Below are 22,780 nucleotides of genomic sequence, written 5' to 3' on the forward strand. Positions count from 1 at the left end.
CACGGCACATAGAAGCTGCTTTCTGCATTATGTGGCGACGTCTCGCTAACCGTAGGACGTGCTTGTCGTAGGCTCGTGCAGGGTGAATTACTGGGGTGGTTCCTTCAGGTCACCACTGCTTGAGGAGTTGTGAATCAGAGCCAGGTGGTCAGAGTGCCGCTCAACAGACTAATTTGTGTAGCAAAACTACAAAGCGGCCAGCGCTTTGTTGTCGGGAAGGCAGCTACACAATCACTCTCACCTTCTCTCGATCGTCGCTGCCACTGGATGTTCGTGGATGGTAGCGCCTACATCCGAGCAGCTTTCCCTTATGTGAGCCAGGCCCCACACTGCCTCTTCGTACTCCATCCTGTAAGTACTTGTGGGCTAGAAAGCTGCTCCGAAACGCTACGTCGTAGAGAAAGGGCGCCGTTAGACATACGGATATGAGGTGCCCGTAGCCAAGGGACACGGCACATAGAAGCTGCTTTCTGCATTATGTGGCGACGTCTCGCTAACCGTAGGACGTGCTTGTCGTAGGCTCGTGCAGGGTGAATTACTGGGGTGGTTCCTTCAGGTCACCACTGCTTGAGGAGTTGTGAATCAGAGCCAGGTGGTCAGAGTGCCGCTCAACAGACTAATTTGTGTAGCAAAACTACAAAGCGGCCAGCGCTTTGTTGTCGGGAAGGCAGCTACACAATCACTCTCACCTTCTCTCGATCGTCGCTGCCACTGGATGTTCGTGGATGGTAGCGCCTACATCCAAGCAGCTTTCCCACATGTGAGCCAGGCCCCACACTGCCTCTTCGTACTCCATCCTGTAAGTACTTGTGGGCTAGAAAGCTGCTCCGAAACGCTACGTCGTAGAGAAAGGGCGCCGTTAGACGTACGGATATGAGGTGCCCGTAGCCAAGGAACACGGCACATAGAAGCTGCTTTCTGCATTATGTGGCGACGTCTCGCTAACCGTAGGACGTGCTTGTCGTAGGCTCGTGCAGGGTGAATTACTGGGGTGGTTCCTTCAGGTCACCACTGCTTGAGGAGTTGTGAATCAGAGCCAGGTGGTCAGAGTGCCGCTCAACAGACTAATTTGTGTAGCAAAACTACAAAGCGGCCAGCGCTTTGTTGTCGGGAAGGCAGCTACACAATCACTCTCACCTTCTCTCGATCGTCGCTGCCACTGGATGTTCGTGGATGGTAGCGCCTACATCCGAGCAGCTTTCCCACATGTGAGCCAGGCCCCACACTGCCTCTTCGTACTCCATCCTGTAAGTACTTGTGGGCTAGAAAGCTGCTCCGAAACGCTACGTCGTAGAGAAAGGGCGCCGTTAGACATACGGATATGAGGTGCCCGTAGCCAAGGGACACGGCACATAGAAGCTGCTTTCTGCATTATGTGGCGACGTCTCGCTAACCGTAGGACGTGCTTGTCGTAGGCTCGTGCAGGGTGAATTACTGGGGTGGTTCCTTCAGGTCACCACTGCTTGAGGAGTTGTGAATCAGAGCCAGGTGGTCAGAGTGCCGCTCAACAGACTAATTTGTGTAGCAAAACTACAAAGCGGCCAGCGCTTTGTTGTCGGGAAGGCAGCTACACAATCACTCTCACCTTCTCTCGATCGTCGCTGCCACTGGATGTTCGTGGATGGTAGCGCCTACATCCGAGCAGCTTTCCCACATGTGAGCCAGGCCCCACACTGCCTCTTCGTACTCCATCCTGTAAGTACTTGTGGGCTAGAAAGCTGCTCCGAAACGCTACGTCGTAGAGAAAGGGCGCCGTTAGACGTACGGATATGAGGTGCCCGTAGCCAAGGGACACGGCACATAGAAGCTGCTTTCTGCATTATGTGGCGACGTCTCGCTAACCGTAGGACGTGCTTGTCGTAGGCTCGTGCAGGGTGAATTACTGGGGTGGTTCCTTCAGGTCACCACTGCTTGAGGAGTTGTGAATCAGAGCCAGGTGGTCAGAGTGCCGCTCAACAGACTAATTTGTGTAGCAAAACTACAAAGCGGCCAGCGCTTTGTTGTCGGGAAGGCAGCTACACAATCACTCTCACCTTCTCTCGATCGTCGCTGCCACTGGATGTTCGTGGATGGTAGCGCCTACATCCGAGCAGCTTTCCCACATGTGAGCCAGGCCCCACACTGCCTCTTCGTACTCCATCCTGTAAGTACTTGTGGGCTAGAAAGCTGCTCCGAAACGCTACGTCGTAGAGAAAGGGCGCCGTTAGACGTACGGATATGAGGTGCCCGTAGCCAAGGGTCACGACACATAGAAGCTGCCGTCTGCATTATGTGGCGACGTCTCGCTAACCGTAGGACGTGCTTGTCGTAGGTTCGTGCAGGGTGAATTACTGGGGTGGTTCCTTCAGGTCACCACTGCTTGAGGAGTTGTGAATCAGAGCCAGGTGGTCAGAGTGCCGCTCAACAGACTTATTTGTGTAGCAAAACTACAAAGCGGCCAGCGCTTTGTTGTCGGGAAGGCAGCTACACAATCACTCTCACCTCCTCTCGATCGTCGCTGCCACTGGATGTTCGTGGATGGTAGCGCCTACATCCGAGCAGCTTTCCCACATGTGAGCCAGGCCCCACACTGCCTCTTCGTACTCCATCCTGTAAGTACTTGTGGGCTAGAAAACTGCTCCGAAACGCTACGTCGTAGAGAAAGGGCGCCGTTAGACGTACGGATATGAGGTGCCCGTAGCCAAGGGTCACGACACATAGAAGCTGCCGTCTGCATTATGTGGCGACGTCTCGCTAACCGTAGGACGTGCTTGTCGTAGGTTCGTGCAGGGTGAATTACTGGGGTGGTTCCTTCAGGTCACCACTGCTTGAGGAGTTGTGAATCAGAGCCAGGTGGTCAGAGTGCCGCTCAACAGACTTATTTGTGTAGCAAAACTACAAAGCGGCCAGCGCTTTGTTGTCGGGAAGGCAGCTACACAATCACTCTCACCTCCTCTCGATCGTCGCTGCCACTGGATGTTCGTGGATGGTAGCGCCTACATCCGAGCAGCTTTCACACATGTGAGCCAGGCCCCACACTGCCTCTTCGTACTCCATCCTGTAAGTACTTGTGGGCTAGAAAGCTGCTCCGAAACGCTACGTCGTAGAGAAAGGGCGCCGTTAGACGTACGGATATGAGGTGCCCGTAGCCAAGGGTCACGACACATAGAAGCTGCCGTCTGCATTATGTGGCGACGTCTCGCTAACCGTAGGACGTGCTTGTCGTAGGTTCGTGCAGGGTGAATTACTGGGGTGGTTCCTTCAGGTCACCACTGCTTGAGGAGTTGTGAATCAGAGCCAGGTGGTCAGAGTGCCGCTCAACAGACTTATTTGTGTAGCAAAACTACAAAGCGGCCAGCGCTTTGTTGTCGGGAAGGCAGCTACACAATCACTCTCACCTCCTCTCGATCGTCGCTGCCACTGGATGTTCGTGGATGGTAGCGCCTACATCCGAGCAGCTTTCCCACATGTGAGCCAGGCCCCACACTGCCTCTTCGTACTCCATCCTGTAAGTACTTGTGGGCTAGAAAGCTGCTCCGAAACGCTACGTCGTAGAGAAAGGGCGCCGTTAGACGTACGGATATGAGGTGCCCGTAGCCAAGGGTCACGACACATAGAAGCTGCCGTCTGCATTATGTGGCGACGTCTCGCTAACCGTAGGACGTGCTTGTCGTAGGTTCGTGCAGGGTGAATTACTGGGGTGGTTCCTTCAGGTCACCACTGCTTGAGGAGTTGTGAATCAGAGCCAGGTGGTCAGAGTGCCGCTCAACAGACTTATTTGTGTAGCAAAACTACAAAGCGGCCAGCGCTTTGTTGTCGGGAAGGCAGCTACACAATCACTCTCACCTCCTCTCGATCGTCGCTGCCACTGGATGTTCGTGGATGGTAGCGCCTACATCCGAGCAGCTTTCCCACATGTGAGCCAGGCCCCACACTGCCTCTTCGTACTCCATCCTGTAAGTACTTGTGGGCTAGAAAGCTGCTCCGAAACGCTACGTCGTAGAGAAAGGGCGCCGTTAGACGTACGGATATGAGGTGCCCGTAGCCAAGGGTCACGACACATAGAAGCTGCCGTCTGCATTATGTGGCGACGTCTCGCTAACCGTAGGACGTGCTTGTCGTAGGTTCGTGCAGGGTGAATTACTGGGGTGGTTCCTTCAGGTCACCACTGCTTGAGGAGTTGTGAATCAGAGCCAGGTGGTCAGAGTGCCGCTCAACAGACTTATTTGTGTAGCAAAACTACAAAGCGGCCAGCGCTTTGTTGTCGGGAAGGCAGCTACACAATCACTCTCACCTCCTCTCGATCGTCGCTGCCACTGGATGTTCGTGGATGGTAGCGCCTACATCCGAGCAGCTTTCCCACATGTGAGCCAGGCCCCACACTGCCTCTTCGTACTCCATCCTGTAAGTACTTGTGGGCTAGAAAGCTGCTCCGAAACGCTACGTCGTAGAGAAAGGGCGCCGTTAGACGTACGGATATGAGGTGCCCGTAGCCAAGGGTCACGACACATAGAAGCTGCCGTCTGCATTATGTGGCGACGTCTCGCTAACCGTAGGACGTGCTTGTCGTAGGTTCGTGCAGGGTGAATTACTGGGGTGGTTCCTTCAGGTCACCACTGCTTGAGGAGTTGTGAATCAGAGCCAGGTGGTCAGAGTGCCGCTCAACAGACTTATTTGTGTAGCAAAACTACAAAGCGGCCAGCGCTTTGTTGTCGGGAAGTGAGCTACACAATCACTCTCACCTCCTCTCGATCGTCGCTGCCACTGGATGTTCGTGGATGGTAGCGCCTACATCCGAGCAGCTTTCCCTTATGTGAGCCAGGCCCCACACTGCCTCTTCGTACTCCATCCTGTAAGTACTTGTGGAGAACTTTCCACATTGTTACTTAGGTTGACTAACTGTTGAACTACAATGTATTCTTCTAGATTACTCTGAGATTGTGTGTGCGAGTGTGTGTGTGTGTGTGTGTGTGTGTGTGTGTGTGTGTGTGTGTATTAGTTTGTTTAAATCTTTAGGCACTCTTTCCCCACACCTAGGTATTGATGTGGACAACCCGATGAAAACAATCAATTTAGTCGGCAGTTGGAATACAGTATGCTAATTCGGTCGCAGTTTTATGTATCGGTTAATTATTCATCCATCCTTTTGAGTGAACCAGTTTGTGGGAGGAATGGAATGAAAATAGGCTTCATAGTGACTGAACGACTCGTTCTTTTTTTTTCAAGTGAAATCTGTCTGTAGTTCTTCTGTTGGCTGAACCATGTGCTATATATTCTCTGTGTATGCAAAAATCGACCTTAGTTGTGCTGCTACTGTCTGATCTGACCGGCCTGATTCTAGTAACACATCTCTCCTCCGGGTGCAGTGCTAATTACGCAAGTTAAGAACGGATTTTGTGTAAGGCGATGTGGTCTAACAGGCCCTAAGCATTATATGGAGTGGGGTCTCTCGAAGTGTCTCTAACTCTTGACTATAACATGGAATTTATTAGCTATGAAAGTAAAATCATAAATTACAACATCCAGAATTTATATCATAAACAACGTTGGATTTTGCAAGTATTTACGAATCACAATCCCATCTCGATTAATGTGTGACGGTTCATATTGACAGTCGTCATTATTGGATGGCAAGTTCCGGAAATGAGTAACGATATCAGTCAAGTACGACGCGATTTTATTATACACCACTTAAGACATGCAAAGTTGTATGGTAGTTAAGCAGTGATTGCACGAAGTAACAGACTATAACCAGAAGAGACTGATTTAATGAAGCATAGAATGCTAGTTTTATACCAGGTTCGACAACCGAATATAAAATTCCAAGACGTTATCCATCTTGTTAATTATACACTAAAATAGAGCGAGATCATAATTGTAAAGAACGTCAGCATGGCCAAATCTTGTAATCCAATTTAAATTTAATAATGACTAGTTTCCAAGAAAGCACAGGTACATACGAATTTTCAAACGTGTTCCGTAATTTATTCAGCAATATTTTATTGTACGTCAAGTAACGTTTGATAGCCTGACTGTAAAAACGTACGTAACTTCACACAAAATTTTCTCATATGCATAAAAATTGCATTTTTGTAAAACGTAAACAGTTTTTCTGAGTCGAATATTTTGGACACTTATTTTTATTGTTTCGTTATTTAAACAATCCTGATTTAAAACAGTAGTGTTACACACTTATCAGAGTAGCCACGTATGGTACATTGTGTTCGGGTTATTCACACCTTGTTATGCAACTATTTTCGATAGTTAAAAGGACTGAAAGAGCTTTGCAAACAGATGACGTGTAATTGCAAAAGTAAGAAATACCGTTGCTAATATGCGTTCATCTGCATACCTCAATAATTTCCTAAAAAGATCTGTTGCGAGTTTTCTCATTGCTGTTAAAAACAACCAGAGGGCCTAGAAAATCACCTTGAAAACAACTACTGTCACAATTGGATTCACGTAAGATGACTTACTTCTTTGCTACATTGAAATGTTATTCTTCACCATACTCATAAATGCTTAAAACATCGGCTGATACAGTAAGGAAGAGCATAAGAGTCAACGACTGATCTTACTGTATTTAAACAGCTGATAAACGATCCACTACAACGCAAGAAATTGACAACGAATGAAGATACTCACCTGTTGGGGTAGAATGACCATTCTGGAGGCCACTGCTTTTATTCGAACCAAAGAATCGCTGTGACTGCATGCTTCTCCAGCAATGTATCCTTACTTTGAGCTGTGTCGGCTGGCGTTCCTGGCCCTTGATCACTGCCGGTCGTATGTGCCTCCGCTGATGGCCCACCACCTTTGCATGTTGCACCCCTACTCTCTTCCGTACGTCCCGTCCGAATCTTAAGTCAGCTCTTCTCCGTGTCCCCGGTCTAAGTCCTATTGCCCCCCGTTGTACTCTGACTCTCCCGTCCGAATCCTAAAATACACATGTACACTGCGTCCCCAGTGCTGCAGTGGGTCAGAAGACTGTAAAAGACCATGCAGTGAGTCTTTGGAACTTGGTGGGGGAGGCAGAGTGTGGAATCACTAGCTGAGCCGTGCTGCGGCTCGCGTTAGTGCCGTGTGTAGGTTTCTGCCACGCCGTATCGTTTAGTTGGCATGCTTGCGGTGTTTGTCTTCTTCGCGTGTTCACTGTCGCCACTCGTTTCGTAAGCGTTGCCTGTCAGCTAGTGGCAGCAGCGGCACTTATCGATATGTACTTCTGCTGCCCTATCTTTGGGGGGGGGGGGGGGGGGCTCGTGCTTCTTGCGGATGGTATGAGTATGAGCTCGGTAGGTGACGCAAGAGCAACCAGGTCCGCGCTGAGCGACAACACGCCGAGACCGTTGGGGGCGTGTATGCACTGAAGCATCGAAAGGCTGTGGTCACGAGGGTGCACGACCTCGCCGGGACCGTATCCTGCAAGTTTCAGTTGAGTGAGTTTTCAATTCGCGTAAGGAAGCCTTCACCATTGAGAAATCTCGCGATTCTCCTGTGACTGTGGTTTCATTCTACTGTGGGTTTGGGCCACAGGTTTTACTCAGCGTACTCTTTGGGCGAGGTGACAGTTGTGTTTGTTGGTTGGTTGGCGATTCTTCTACCTAGGTGGTAGTCATTCCTTCTTGGTCTGGGCGCTCTAAGCACAATACTCTGCGGGCGGAGACCAGATTGCCGGTTCCGGCTTTGCCGTAATTTTACATATTTGCAATGGTTTGTTGGACGTCAGGTAGCCTCAACAAGATTATCATTAGTCGCTCGTTAGACTGCCACTAGTCCGAGTTACCATCTTGTGATATAAGTGCAACTCTTGGATGCCTTTGTTTTCGCTCGCGAAAGTGTTTTTGGTGTGACCTACTCAAAGGTCGATTCCTGGAGCACCGTCCGTCACTGGCCCTTGTCTCTTATTCTATTACTGTATTTTATTAAGTTAGCATCATTTGTCTCGCCTGTTTGGAAATCTATTGTTTGTTTTCTTTTTTTAAATTAACTTTTTCTATGCCATTTGCCGTTTGACAGTATATTGTTAATTATTTTATAATTGCCATTTTGCCGTCAAAGGCCTTCAGCCGTGATTGTGGTTACTTGCCTTAAAATTCTGTTTGCGACCACATAGGTTTGTCTTCAAAATTATTGGCTGTCTGTATTTTATGTATTTGTTAAATTTTAAATAATTGGCATTTTTTGCGCTAAAGGCCTTCAGCCATGAATGTGGTTACGTGCTTTAAAAGTCTGATTGCGACCTCATTAGCATGTATTCAAAAATTATTTTTTAAAATAAATGAGTGACACTGCACAGCAAACGAATAGTAGTTGATCTGGAACGCGTCCACAATCGTAACCCAATCCTACATTCCTTAATTGCCAGGTTTCACTAGCACTCTTCAGATTACAGAACTGTGGAGATGGCAACTGCCTGAGGACAATCCAACGACCCATCTCTCATAGCTCTTCTACACTCCACTCTGATTCCCTCCACATTATTACACACCTAGAGCACATTTATTCCCCTTAATACAGCTCTTCTGCACTGAGGCGTCGTATACACATTTTAATATTTGTTCTCCGCCCACCTCATTTAACAGTAAACATTAACTGTATACCATGTATATAAAAGGTCAAAATGTTCAAATGTGTGTGAAATCTTATGGGACTTAACTGCTAAGGTCATCAGTCCCTAAGCTTACACACTACTTTACCTAAATTATCCTAAGGACAAACAAACACACCCATGGCCGAGGTGGGACTCGAACCTCCACCGGGACCAGCCGCACATATAAAAGGTCATTCAAGTACGGATATTACATACAATTTATAGTACAAATTAAATACGACTTTAAGCAGTATTTGAAGCACATAGGAAAAGAAACTAATGTATCGTTACAGAATGGTGGACGCAATGTGCGAACTAAAAGCAGTGCACTAACTGTGTCATGGCAACCGAACATTCCATGGGACACCATTCGAAAAGTGCTGCGAAGAGTTGTGGAATCGTATCTGCAGTGCGGCTCCAGTCTGTCGTGGATTCAGATGGTCGTCACATTGAGCAACGTCTGTAACATGGAACCTAAACATGGTACGCAGCAAGCAAATGTTACCGTCTCACGTGGAAATTAAAATATGTTTCTTTCAATGGTTTATTCGTTATTTCTCTACCTTTTTTAGAGAATTAGAGATGGGGCCCCTCCACGCCCGCACCAACGTGGTGTCCAGACCAAAAGTTCTACTGTCGCCTCCGCCAACAAGTTAGTTATCAAGTAAGTGGATCACAGGATGCTGGGCTGAGATGTTATCCGTGCGTCTGGGTAAGACTACGCATTAACACGGTCCATCAGGTGCTAGATAGTGGACGAAACGCAAGTGAGGGTAGCAATTTGAGGAGCAGAGGGAAAAAAGTGCCAAGGCTCTTGCCGTGGGAAAAAAACCTCTGCGACAGTGGGATGGGTAGTAAGAGCAGTAGTGGCTTACTAGCTGCGACAATTCATGCAAGGTTGGATTTGTTAGTATGGGTACATGCATCATTACCGTGGCAAGCGATGGCGATGTATCCCAGTTGCTGCAGCCGCTACATTCCTGGAACAATCAAGATCGTTATATAGTAGTGGGAGATCGGCCATAGATCATCTCACTGTGTGTGTGTAAGGGGGGGGGGGTGGAGCTTGTCTACATCCAGTGTACGGTACGGCTTCCCTGCGTGGTGCCAGTTATTCGGCAGTGTGTTCCAGCTGGATATCCAGTAATGGCGTCTTATTAACAGGGGCTCACCTGTAGCGTTGTGTTTGTATTTCTCTACTGCATGTCCTTACAAAGTTTGATTGCCCTACGATCACTCGTTTTTCGTGGAGGCCCTCTCAAGTAGCGAAAGATTAATTATAATCACCCCACACTTTTAATAAATGATTATTACTTGTTTCATGTTGTGTTGCCCAATCAACAAAAGGAAAACGAGGAAAATGGAATGTAGTCGAGTTAACTCGGGTGATGCTGAGGGAATTAGATTAGGAAATTAGACACTTAAGGTAGTAAAGGAGTTTTGCTTTTTGGGGAGCAAAATAACTCATAATGGTCGAAGTAGAGAGGATATAAAATGTAGACTGGCAATGGCAAGGAAAGCGTTTCTGAAGAAGAGAAATTTGTTAACATCGAGTATAGATTTCAGTTTTAGGAAGTCGTTTCTGAGAGTATTTGTATGGAATGTAGCCATGTATGGAAGTGAAACATGGACGATAAATAGTTCGGACAGGAAGAGAATAGAAGCTTTCGAAATGTGGTGCTACAGAAGAATGCTGAAGATTAGATGGGTAGATCACATACCTAATGAGAAAGTATTGAATTGAATTGGGAAGAAGAGGAGTTTGTGGCAAAACTTGACTAGAAGAAGGGATCGGTTGGTAGGACATGTTCTGAGGCATCAAGGGATCACCAATTTAGTATTGGAGGGCAGCGTGGAGGGTAAAAATCGTAGAGGGAGACCAAGAGATGAATACACAAAGCAGATTCAGAAGGATGTAGGCTGCAGTACGTACAGGGAGATGAAGATAGAGTAGCATGGAGAGCTGCATCAAACCAGTCTCAGGACTGAAGAGCACAACAACAACATTGTGTTGCCCATATTATTTCTCTTACAGCAATAATCACCCTGTGATTAGTCTAACTGTAAGCATTGAACCGCACAACTTTTCTGTGGTGGACAGTTCGCTTCCTTTCGAATTTCTGTTAAGCGGTAGACATACATGGTGAATGCAACACAGAAAATACCTCAAGGTTGTATGACAAACGATTGTTTCCTTATCTCATGGGTGAAGTGTCGATACTTTTCGGTCGGTACTGTGACGCTAGCCTTATCCCTTATAGAATAGGGTAAACAGGATAACCTTTATAATAGAAAGTACAGCATCTCCCCTCCGCCGCACATCCCACTCAGCTTCCGCCACCTCCCCCACCTCTCCCCCCGGCAGCTCACGCTACACAGCAGCTGTCTGCCCGCCAGCTTGCCTGCCTGGCTGCCTACTTGCTAGGTGGCGCACGCCGGTACGGAGAGCAGCAGGCCCCTGTTTCTCGCCCTTTCATGGGGATCGCGGCAGCAGGCGCCGCCCCCGCGAGATTGCGCTCTCGAGCCGCCAGCAGCCCCCGGCGCGCACCGCGCAGCACGCGAACCGCAGCGCCGGTACAACAGGCCCTCCACAGCGTTAAATTGCCGCCCGGCTTTGTGCGCACTTTTCAGCGTCCTGAATGCGCAGCTGACGCCGCTCCTATAAATATTCCAGCAAAATGAAATGTGAAATCGCTCAGGCTGCGCGGATAAGTCTCTCCACTGTCATAGTCGCTTTTAATTAGTCGGCCACTCGGGGCCGCTTCACACACACGCACGCACGCACGTACACCCACGCCAATATCTCACTAACAAAACAGAAGGCACTCATAATTTCACACAAAACCTTGCTTGCTGAAGGCTTGTCGTTTACTCATTATCCTGATCCTCGAGTTTAGGAGGTTCTGCATCGCTGAGGACTATCGACACGATTCTGTTTGCGACATATATATTCAGGACTTGGTCCTCAGATACCTCAGGTAGGATAATCAGAACCTTGTCTACTTCGGAATTTTCATTTGCCATTCACGAAATTAAGAGCCTCCACATATATCAGAGGATGAAGTACGAGTAAAAATACTAATTAGCGAACTACGCAGTTTGAAAGTAAATTATTACTTCGCAAAAATAAAGCACTCGTATCGCAGAAATAGTCGTATGCGAACTGCCTCATATGAGGGCCTGATCTGCTGCTGCCGTCATTTAAATAAGTTCGGAATGAACGAATTCAACTTCGTAAGGCCAGTGTTGATACTGGTTGATTAAAGTCAAAGTTCATATGTGGCAGTGTGAGCTGAAGGACTCTCAACAGCGATAAAAAATCTTCCTTATGGAAATCTGTGCGAATAACGATCAATAGAAAATATAAAGGATTGTACGCTGAGGAGATATTGTGGTAAAACAGGATGAACCTAGATTAGAAGTTAAGGCTCCGTCGATGTCGAAGTTATTAGGAAGGAGGAAGCGGAGAAGAAGAAAAAGAAGAAGAAGAAGAAGAAGAAAGAGAAGAGGAAAGAGAAGAAAGAAGAAAAGTAGTGTATCACTTCATACATATTCGCATGCACAACACCGCCTCCCGTACGTAAATACATCAGTTGGATTGTTTATGTTGAGCATCATTGTTATGTCACATACTGGTGAAAAGCTCATGACAGGTTCGTGAGGGCGTGTCGTACGTGTAATTGCAGTGCGAGAGGCCTCTGGAATGATTTATGCCGGTTAATTCTAAGAGTAAAGTACAAACCCCAACCATCCACTGCTGACAATGCTTTTATTGAGTAAGAAATAACACCGTTATTGGTTATTCTTCAGTCGGATGTTCATATTTAAAACTACATTATGTTGTACATCTGATACTCGCTGTTTGTGGGGAAGGTTCGCTGGTTGCCGCTTTTTATTATTACTATTTGATAACAGGGCGTATTTATTTCAATTCTAGTACCCCATCTGTTCCTTCCTCCTCTCTCTGCTCATGTGCTACTCCATCCTCTGTGCACTCTCTGTCCATCTCCTGTTCCCTTCCTGAGTCTATATCCTCCCCCCACCACCATCTTCTTCCCATCCCTTTCCCTGTACATGTCCTCTTCCCTCTCTCAGTGCCGTACAATGATAGAATTGTGTAGCTACGTTCAGCCGCATATGTGGATACTGACTGCTAAACGTGTTGCGAATAGAGGCAGTGGGCAAGCGGCTATAAATGTAAACATCATGACGTCATTCCTGATGCGACAGTATTACTGCATGAACATCGAAAATATGGTAAGTCATAAACGTTTTTTCTTTCATCATTTTGTGGGGGATTGTAAGTGAGAAAAAGGTTTCGCTAGGGTTTGAAATTATGTGTAAGTTTGTTGTAAATCACTAAGTGCTCTCCTTCTCAAATACTGGATATCACGCATAGTAGCTATACATTATGCAAAGTTTCATTGTGCAACAGATAATTTGGATGTATTAACTAAACGCATTGAAGATTTATAAGTATTGTATTCACTAATCTGAATCGTACCACGTAGCGCACATCAAGTAATAAAAGCATTTACACAAATGTGATAAAGTTCAAAGGTCCAAGAGTAAATACTTTCCCTCAATAAGAACGTTGTGTTACACACTCTCTGAAGAATCCTTTGTTCTTCTTCAGGGTTCAAATTATCTCGTAACCAAATTTTATCGAAATTGGTTCCGAGGGTTAGTAATAATAAACTTAAACATAAAGCATGTTGCGGCATCTCAGTGTTTGTGACGTAATGTCTCTTGAACCATGCGTCGTACAATGGTATACGGTATTTTTGTAGGTGCATTCACCTTGTACGTGGATACTGTCTGCGAAATTTGTTGCGACAAGAGTGAGTACTACAGAATTACTAAATTGAAAAGTAATGCGTAACGTGGCTGTTCTTCACGTATCTCAGTGTTTATGACGTCATATCTACTGTACTATGTTAGGTAGGTTATTCTTACCCCCACAGTGACTTTTGGCCGACAGTAAAAGATATATATACCAAGTTTGGTTAAAATCGGTTCAGTGGTACACACAACCCGTACTGAAACTTTCTGGCAGATTAAAACTGTGTGCCCGACCGAGACTCGAACTCGGGACCTTTGCCTTTCGCGGCAAGTGCTCTACCATCTGAGCTACCGAAGCACGACTCCCGCCCGGTACTCACAGCTTTACTTCTGCCAGTACCTGGTCTCCTGCCTTCCAAACTTTACAGAAGCTCTCCTGCGCACCTTGCAGAACTGGCACTCCTGAAAGAAAGAAGGTCGGGCACACAGTTTTAATCTGCCAGAAAGTTTCATATCAGCGCACACTCCGCTGCAGAGTGAAAATCTCATTCTGGAAACATCCCCCAGGCTGTGGCTAAGCCATGTCTCCGCAATATCCTTTCTTTCAGGAGTGCTAGTTCTGCAAGGTTCGCAGGAGACCTTCTGTAAAGTTTGGAAGGTAGGAGACGAGGTACTGGCAGAAGTGAAGCTGTGAGTAGCGGCCCTGAGTCGTGCTTCGGTAGCTCAGATGGTAGAGCACTTGCCCGCGAAAGGCAAAGGTCCCGAGTTCGAGTCTCGGTCGGGCACACAGTTTCAATCTCCCAGAAAGTTTCATATCAGCGCACACTCCGCTGCAGAGTGAAAATCTCATTCTGATAACCCGTACTGTCGGGCAACAATCGCTGTGGAGTAACAACAACCTACCTATCATCGTTCAGAAGATATGACGTCAGAAACACTTCAGATGCATGAAAAACTGCCGCATCGTGCAATACAATTAAATATATTATTTATGTACCCCTAACAATAGTCACAATAAAGTTCGCAGACCGTATCCACATATGCCGCCGAATGCAGCTACAAAATTATATCCCGTAACCACATATCGATCAGAAAATATGACGCCATAAGCACTGACGTGTGTAGAAAACTGCCACATTATGCAGGGTGTTTAAATTTGTTGGTTACCTTCTCCTCGTCGGGGTTCACAGACACATAGAATTTTTTAAAGGCCATCACATTCGCTGATGATTGTAGGTATTAGTTATTCCACAACTGCAGTTTCGACCACCGGTAATTTTCAAGCCGTATTGCGAAAGAGATTGCTTCAGCATATGTAAGAGTTTCAAACCCTGGGACATGTGTACATGTCATCCTTCAAAATAAGCCTTTTCACTGCAGAAATACGGTAACATCAGACGAGTGCGAAGCTCTGAATGCACTCACGGTCCACGTGAAGTACGGCACGCCGCGGCCTGCACTGCCTTAAGCGATTTAGGTAAGCTCCGGCAAAAATTTATTTAAATATTGATGTCTGGACAGGGATTTAAACTGTAGTCCTCTGGAACTCGCATCCAGCGTCTGTCCACTTCGCCATTTTACCCGGCGGCACTAGGGACAGTGTTCATTGTGGTTAACATTCACTAGGGGAAAGCCTCAGGCACGACCAACCGGTTCAACTCATATTTGCCAGGTCTCTTGTGTCAATTCTGAAATAAGAGACTGTAAGGAATTTTGGCTCAGTACTCCCCTCCCCCCATTCGCCCATGTCTCCCTCGTTTCTGAGAAAACCACCCATATAGTTAACGACGAGAAATCGACTCAAAACTGACGAAGCCGACAGATAATTAAAAATTGAGCATTATTAATCTTCATATATGGAGCCCACAAACGTAAATATCCTGGAAATCGAGGAATCAAACTTGTTTGACGGTCCCTGATGTGCCCATAAGGTAAATGCTGTTCGGCAGAGGCCCCTCTGGCGTAGCGACAAAGGCTTCTGGCTGCGCAGCAGGAACCTGTATTCGATTCTCAAGTGTATTTTTTTTCAATCGCAGTTTTTCCCGTTTCGGTTTTGTTAGGAATAGAAGGGTCAAAAAAGTAAGTAAATCGACAAGTAATAATAACAGGGTAAGCAAATAATGTTTCAAACTACTGCTGTAAGTAAAGAATTCAAAATCCATTCTGGTCGCTAAAGAATGACTCTCTCACTCAGTCTGCTGCACGTCCTCCATTTCTTTCGAACAACAAAAACATGTAGTACTTGTTATATAAACATTTAAAGTAAATATACTCACGGTAACAAAAACATTTCATGAATGTAGTAGAATTGCATCGTCCCTTTCCAAGTGAACTGACTTACATTTAAAAATATTTCATTTTCGAGAACTGATTTTGAAGTGTACCACGCATACGATAGCACTGCACCAACTGGTACCGAAAGTTCACCGCGATTAACGCTCTGAATCGTTATTGTACCCGTGCGGTTGTGCAATTCCAGCTGGGTTTCCAGAAACAGATTGAAGTTTTGCAGCCTCTAAATAAAATTTTTAACTTTGTGACAAACATAAACACCGCGTGGCTGCCACACAGGCTCGCATTTTGGCGGTATTAGTTACACCGTGCAAGGCGGATGACCGTGGCCGTCTATAAATATGCTGTCATACCCGACAGTTTTACTTTACCAAACCCAGGAATCCATCATCAGACGAAACTTATCAGCAACGTATGGTTCTTAAAATTTCTCATTATCTATTCTGTAAATTTAATTTGTCAGTTAACCGTATTTGTACAAGTGATGTAAACTATTTTAAGGAATTGGCTTATCGATTGGTCTCTTCTACACCGCGAGGACCAAATTAATCATTACTTCCTTATAGGCAATCATTTTCCAGACTGTATGACGGAATATTACGCCATGTAAGAATGCATTATTTTACGTATCGACCTACTAAAAAATTAACTTAAGTCCGCTCGAACAAGCCTTGGAGGCCCAGCTGTACCAACATACCGCCGTGTCATCCTCAGCCCACAGGCGTCACTGGATGTGGATATAGAGGGGCATGTGGTCATCACACCGCTCTCCCGGCCGTATCTCAGTTTACGAGACCGGAGCCGCTACTTCTCAATCAAGTAGCTCCTCAGTTTGCCTTACAAGGGTTGAGTACATCCCGCGCGCTCGGCAGACCGAATGGTCATCTATCCAAAAGTTAGCCCAGCCCGACAGAGATTAACTTCCGTGATCTGATAGCAACCGGTGTTACCAATGTGGAAGGCATATCGGCCTACAAGCACCTGCGAAAATGGTTCGTTTTTCACCCATACACAGTAACGCTCCTCCATTGTTCATCTTTGCAGCACTCTTACTCAGAAATGTTTTAATAAACGACACCAGAAGTTTCAATTCTTTACTAATAGAGGTCGTTTGAGAAATTTATATGCCTGCCTTATTATTCCTTACTGATTTAACCTACTTAATTTATTAACCCTCTTGCTCCTGTCAACTTGTTTGTTGTGGTCTTCAGTCCTGAGACTGGTTTGATGCAGCTCTCCATGCTGCTCTGTGCAAGCCTCTTCATCTCCCAGTACCTACTGCAGCCTACATCCTTCTGAATCTGCTTAGTGTAGTCATCTCTTAGTTTCCCTCTACGATTTTTACCCTCCACGCTGCCCTCCAGTTCTAAATTGGTCATCCATTGATCCCTCAGAACATGTCCAACCAACCGATCCCTTCTTCTAGTAAAGTTGTGCCACAAATTCCTCTTCACCCCAATTCTGTTCAATACCTCTTCATTAGTTATGTGATCTACCCATCTAATCATCAGCATTCTTCTGTAGCACCACATTTCGAAAGCTTCTATTCTCTTCTTGTTTAAACTATTTATCGTCCATACATGGCTACACTCCATACAAATACTTTCAGAAACGACTTCCTGACACTTAAATCTATACTGGATGTCAACGAATTTCTCTTCTTCAAAAATGCTTTCCCTGCCATTGCCAGTCTACATTTTATATCCTCTCTACTTCGACCATCTTCAGTTATTTTGCTCTCCAAATAGCAAAACTCCTTTACTACTTTAAGTGTCTCATTTCCTAATATAATTCCCTCAGCATCACCCGATTAAATTCGACTACATTCCATTAGCCTCGTTTTGCTTTTGTTGATGTTCATCTTATACCCTTCTTTCAAGACACTGTCCATACCGTACAACTGCTCTTCCAAGTCCTTTGCAGTCTCTGACAGAATTACGGTGTCATTGGCGAACCTCAAAGTTTTTATTTCTTCTCCATGGATTTTAATACCTACTCCGAACTTTTCTTTCGTTTCCTTTACTGCTTGCTCAATATACAGATTGAATAGCATCGCGGAGAGGCTACAACACTGTCTCACTCCGTTCCCAACCACTGCTTCCCTTTCATGTCCCTCGACTCTTATAACTGCCATCTGGTTTCTGTACAAATTGTAAATAGCCGGTTTGCCGTTCCTTAATCTTTCTTCTAAGATAAGTCTTAGAGTCAGTATTGCCTCACGTGTGCCAACACTTCTACGGAATCCAAACTGATCTTCTCCGAGGTCGGCTTCTACCAGTTTTTCCATTTGTCTGTAAAGAATTCGCGTTAGTATTTTGCAGCTGTGACTTATTAAACTGATAGTTCGGTAATTTTCACATCTGTCAACACCTGCTTTGTTTGGGATTGGAATTATTGTATTCTTCTTGAAGTCTGAGGAAATTTTGCCTGTCTCTTACATCTTGCTCACCATATGGTGGAGTATTGTCAGGACTGGCTCTCCCAAGGCTCTCAGTTCTATGGAATGTTGTCTACTCCCGGGGCCTTGTTTCGACTTAGGTCTTTCAGTGCTCTGTCAAACTCTTCTCGCAGTATCATATCTCCTATTTCATCTTCATCTACCTCCTCTTCCATTTCCATAATATTGTACTCAACAACATCGCCCCTGTATAGACCCTCTATGTACTCCTTCCACCTTTCTGCTTTCCCATCTTTGCTTAGAACTGGGTTTACATCTGAGCTCTTGATATTCATGCAAGTGGTTCTCTTTTCTCCAAAAGTCTCTTTAATTTTCCTGTAGGCAGTATCTATCTTACCCCTCATGAGATAAGCCTCTACATCGTTACATTTGTCCTCTAGCCATCCCTGCTTTGCCATTTTGCACTTCCTGTCGATCTCATTTTTGAGACATTTGTATTCGTTTTGTTTGCTTCACTTGTTGCATTTTTGTATTTTCTCCTTTCATCAATTAAATTTAGTATCTCTTCTGTTACCCAAGGATTTCTACTAGCCCTCGTCTTTTTACCTACATGATCCTCGGTTGCCTTCACTATTTCATTCGTCTAAGCTACCCATTCTTCTTCTACTGTATTTCTTTCCCTCGTTCCTGTCAATTGTTCCCTTATGCTCTCCCTGAAACTCTGTACAACCTATGGTTCTTTCAGTTTATCCAGGTCCCATCTCCTTAAATTCCCACCTTTTGCAGTTTCTTCAGTGTTAACCTACAGTTCATAACCAATAGATTGTGGTCAGAGTCCACATCTGCCCCTGGAAATGTTTTACAATTTAAAATCTGGTTTCTAAATCTCTGTCTTACTATTATATAATCTATCTGAAACCTTTTAGTATCTCCAGAGTTCTTCCATGTTTACAACCTTCTTTCATGATTCTTGAACCAAGTGTTAGTTATGATTAAGTTATGCTCTGTGCAAAATTCTACCAGGCGGCTTCCTCTTTCATTTCTTAGCCCCAATCCATATTCATCTACTACGTTTCCTTCTCTTCGTTTTCCTACTATCGAATTCCAGTCACCCATGACTATTAAATTCTCGTCTCCCTTCACTACCTGAGTAATTTCTTTTCTCTCATCATACATTTCATCAACTTCTTCATCATCTACAGAGTTAGTTGGCATATAAACTTGTACTATTGTAGTAGGCGTGGGCTTCGTGACTATCTTGGCCACAATAATGCGTTCACTATGCTGTTTATAGTGGCTTACCCGTACTCCCATTTTTTTTATTCATTATTAAACCTGCTCCTGCATTACCCCTATTTTATTTTGTATTTATAACCCTGTATTCACCTGACCAAAAGTCTTGTTCCTCCTGCTACCGAACTTCACTAATTCCCACTATATCTAACTTTAACCTATTCATTTCCTTTTTTAAATTTTCTAACCTACTTGCCCGATTAAGGGATCTGTTAAAAAAACTAAGCCAGCTATCGGATATCCGATAATAAGAACCCTCTCACTATCTGATAAAAGGAACCCACGCTTGAAAGGAAAGACCAGCATATACCAAAGACAGTATTTAACAAAGATATTATTTTGAACTATTGTTCAGAAGTTGAAACTGTAAGCTTTCCCACTATATACAGGGTGGTCCATTGATAGTGACCGGACCAAATATCTCACGAAATAAGCATCAAACGAAAAAACTGCAAAGAACGAAACTCGTCTAACTTGAAGGGGGAAACGAGATGGTGTTACGGTTGGCCCGCTAGATGGTGCTGCCATAGGTCAAACGGATATCAACTGCATCACAAAGCGAAAAAAGTTGTCCAACTAAAACACTGATATTTGTTTACGAATATGTAATAAAAAATGGGGGTTCCTATTTTTAAAAAAACACAGTTGATATCTGTTTGACCTATGGCAGCGCCATCTAGCGTGCCAACCATAGCGCCATCTGGTTTCTCCCTTCAAGACAGAAAAGTTTCGTAGTTTGTGGTTTTTTCGTTTGACGCTTATTTCGTGAGATATTTGGCCCGGTCACGATCAATGGACCACCCTGTATAACATAAAACCATATACACTCACATTTAGTCGATGTCTGTGCGTATAGTGAACTCTGCAGTATATTTCCAAACTACGAATTCACTCAGGCAACCACTTCACCAGAAAGCACGCTTCGTACTGCAGCAAAACTCAAAGTGGCGTCTCAGTGGACCAATACTTACCAGTTCCTGCCACCTCTGACAAGGTGCAGTCGTTACTTGATTAGAAACCTTACATCCGATAAGTGGGAACTATCCGATAATTGGGCAGTCTCCCCTGTTATTATAGCCAACAACATTGTGCATACCCTAATCTGTCTAAAACCAGAGTCTATGTCCCTCCCCACTACTCCTGATGCACGAGATCGTGACATGCAAGCTACTTGTCACTACTGACTGTGCTTCAGTGCCGTGTTTGTATTTGCATTTTTTAGCATCCCACTGAAGTGTATTTTGCGCCATAGATGCTGCACTTGCTTGGCATCTGGACACAGCATTGGTCTTATTAGTCAGTAAAGACAAATAGCTATCAGTGCACTATTTCGAGCCTCGGGGGAATGAGGAGGGGTGTAGGTTCTGGTTTTAGTTATATAGGGGTATCCACAATGTTGTTTGCTATAATACTACTTGAGATGCTCAGAACTGGTGTTCGGAGTTCCCCTATGTTTTCCCATTATTGCAATGTATTTTATATACTTTAGTTTTTAATTTTTATTCGCCCTGATTATTCCGGATGTTAATGTAAATATTTTATCAGCAAGTTTTATAACACCATAGTTTGTTGTTATGATAAGATTTAGCAATTGAATACTGCCGTAGCTCGCAGTCTACAGGTGCTATCTGCAGAGAGCTGTGTGTACTGGTCTCAAGGGGCATGTATGCTTCCGTACCCAGTGTGATGTGTGCAGCCAGAATATGCACTACACCTCCTATGATGAGAACAATTATTGACGGCCTGATCACGTTTGGTTTGCACTGGACTGTGCCACATGCCGTAATAAGGTAATTCTGGTACCGTGCGCCGCGGAATTTGAATCCTCGACAGACGTCATGGACGTCGAAGACCCCTAGAGGTCTCGCACCATCGCGCCGTAAGCTGTGGTGGCGCGCGCGTCCTAGCCCGAATGTAGTGTGAGGGCGCCACAGTGGAACACGTGATTCTAGCGGCGTGGCGCCCCCGATAGAGTATTTAAGCGCCTGCCTCTTGCTCAGCTAGTTTTCCCCCATCTGCTCCTATTCCTCGAACATATCCGCATACTCTACACCTCCCGCCGCCTAGAACCCCCTCACCCCCTGGTTGCTCCTCTCCTCTCCTCTCCTCTCCTCTCCTCTCCTCTCCTCTCCTCTCCTCTCCTCTCCTCTCCTCTCCCATCCTCGCCCCCTGACACGTCTTCACTGTTGTGTCCCCCCTACCCTCCATCTCTACACCCTTTATCTCCTTTCCCAAGGTGGCTTCCATCAACTTCCCCTCCCGGATGATACCCTCTCTCCCTCCATTTATCCCTCGTATCAACTGTGATCCTCATCCCCCCTCCTTTCCTCCATTCTTTTCTTGGGCTCCATCTCCTCACCATCCATTCTCTTTTTTCTCCACCTACCCTCTCTCTGCCCCCCTTCTCTCCACCAAGTCCTTTTGCATTTCCCTCCTCTGCCTTTTCCCATTCCCTCTCGCGTCTGCCCTGCCCCTCCCCCTCCTCTTATGAGTCGTTTCCTCCTTTGGTTCCCCCCCCCCCTTTTTCGTTTTTCGTCTCCTCCCTCCTTGTTTTCCCCCTCATCTGTCCAGGTCCCCCCCCCCACCCCCATCTGCCCAAGGCTATGGTGTGCCCTCTTTGTGCCGACATTTTAGTGCAGTGTTTACAGTGAGTCTTCAGTGTTGTGTGTCTTTTCCGAAGTGTTGCGAACGACCATCATACTGTCGCTGGGTGTGATTTTATATCTCTTGCGAACAGAAACCAGACTGTCGCCATGTTTTTTAATTGTCTGACTACTATGTTACCTGTCTGCATCCTGTGTATTTTATTCGCTTTGCCAACCCTTTGCTTTGTTTTAATTTTCCACAAATTTCCGCCAGCCCGCCCCCCTTCGGGGGGAATCGAAATACAATAAAGGAAAAAAAAGCTCAGCTAGCGAGTCTCTACACATCGCCTCGACAACAGACAGCGTGTTTATCGTTCTTCGTTTCCATTACTAGTGGACGTCTTGGATACGTTCGGTTGTCTCTGTCACTCCGTTGGTTCTTGCGCGTTGTCGTCGTAAGGTCTCTCTCCATCGTCCGTCGTTATTTCGTGTCCGTCCTTTCCGTTCGTTTGTTTCTGCACGGGCCGCTCTGCGTTTGGACCCGCCGCGCTTTCTCGGCCACCCCGGGACCGTTCCGGTCGTGGTCACAACAGGTTACCACAGGAATCCGCTGCTTTCTTCTTATTTCTAGTGTGAGTCTTCAATTTGAGGACATGCAGCTTGCATACTTAAAAAAAATGCCTTTCGATCGTCCTCTGTTTTATCCCAGTTTATAGGACACCGCACATTGCTTTTAAAGCTTCGACAAGGGCATATACCTGCTGGGATGTTTTTTATGTGCAGTATCCCACGTACTCATTGCTATCAAATATCAGTAAGTTATTTTGTGACTTCTTGGTACTCCAATCTCACTAAATGGTG

The sequence above is a fragment of the Schistocerca americana genome, chromosome 7 (assembly GCF_021461395.2).
Source record: "Schistocerca americana isolate TAMUIC-IGC-003095 chromosome 7, iqSchAmer2.1, whole genome shotgun sequence".
In the NCBI taxonomy this organism is placed as follows: Eukaryota; Metazoa; Arthropoda; class Insecta; order Orthoptera; family Acrididae; genus Schistocerca; species Schistocerca americana.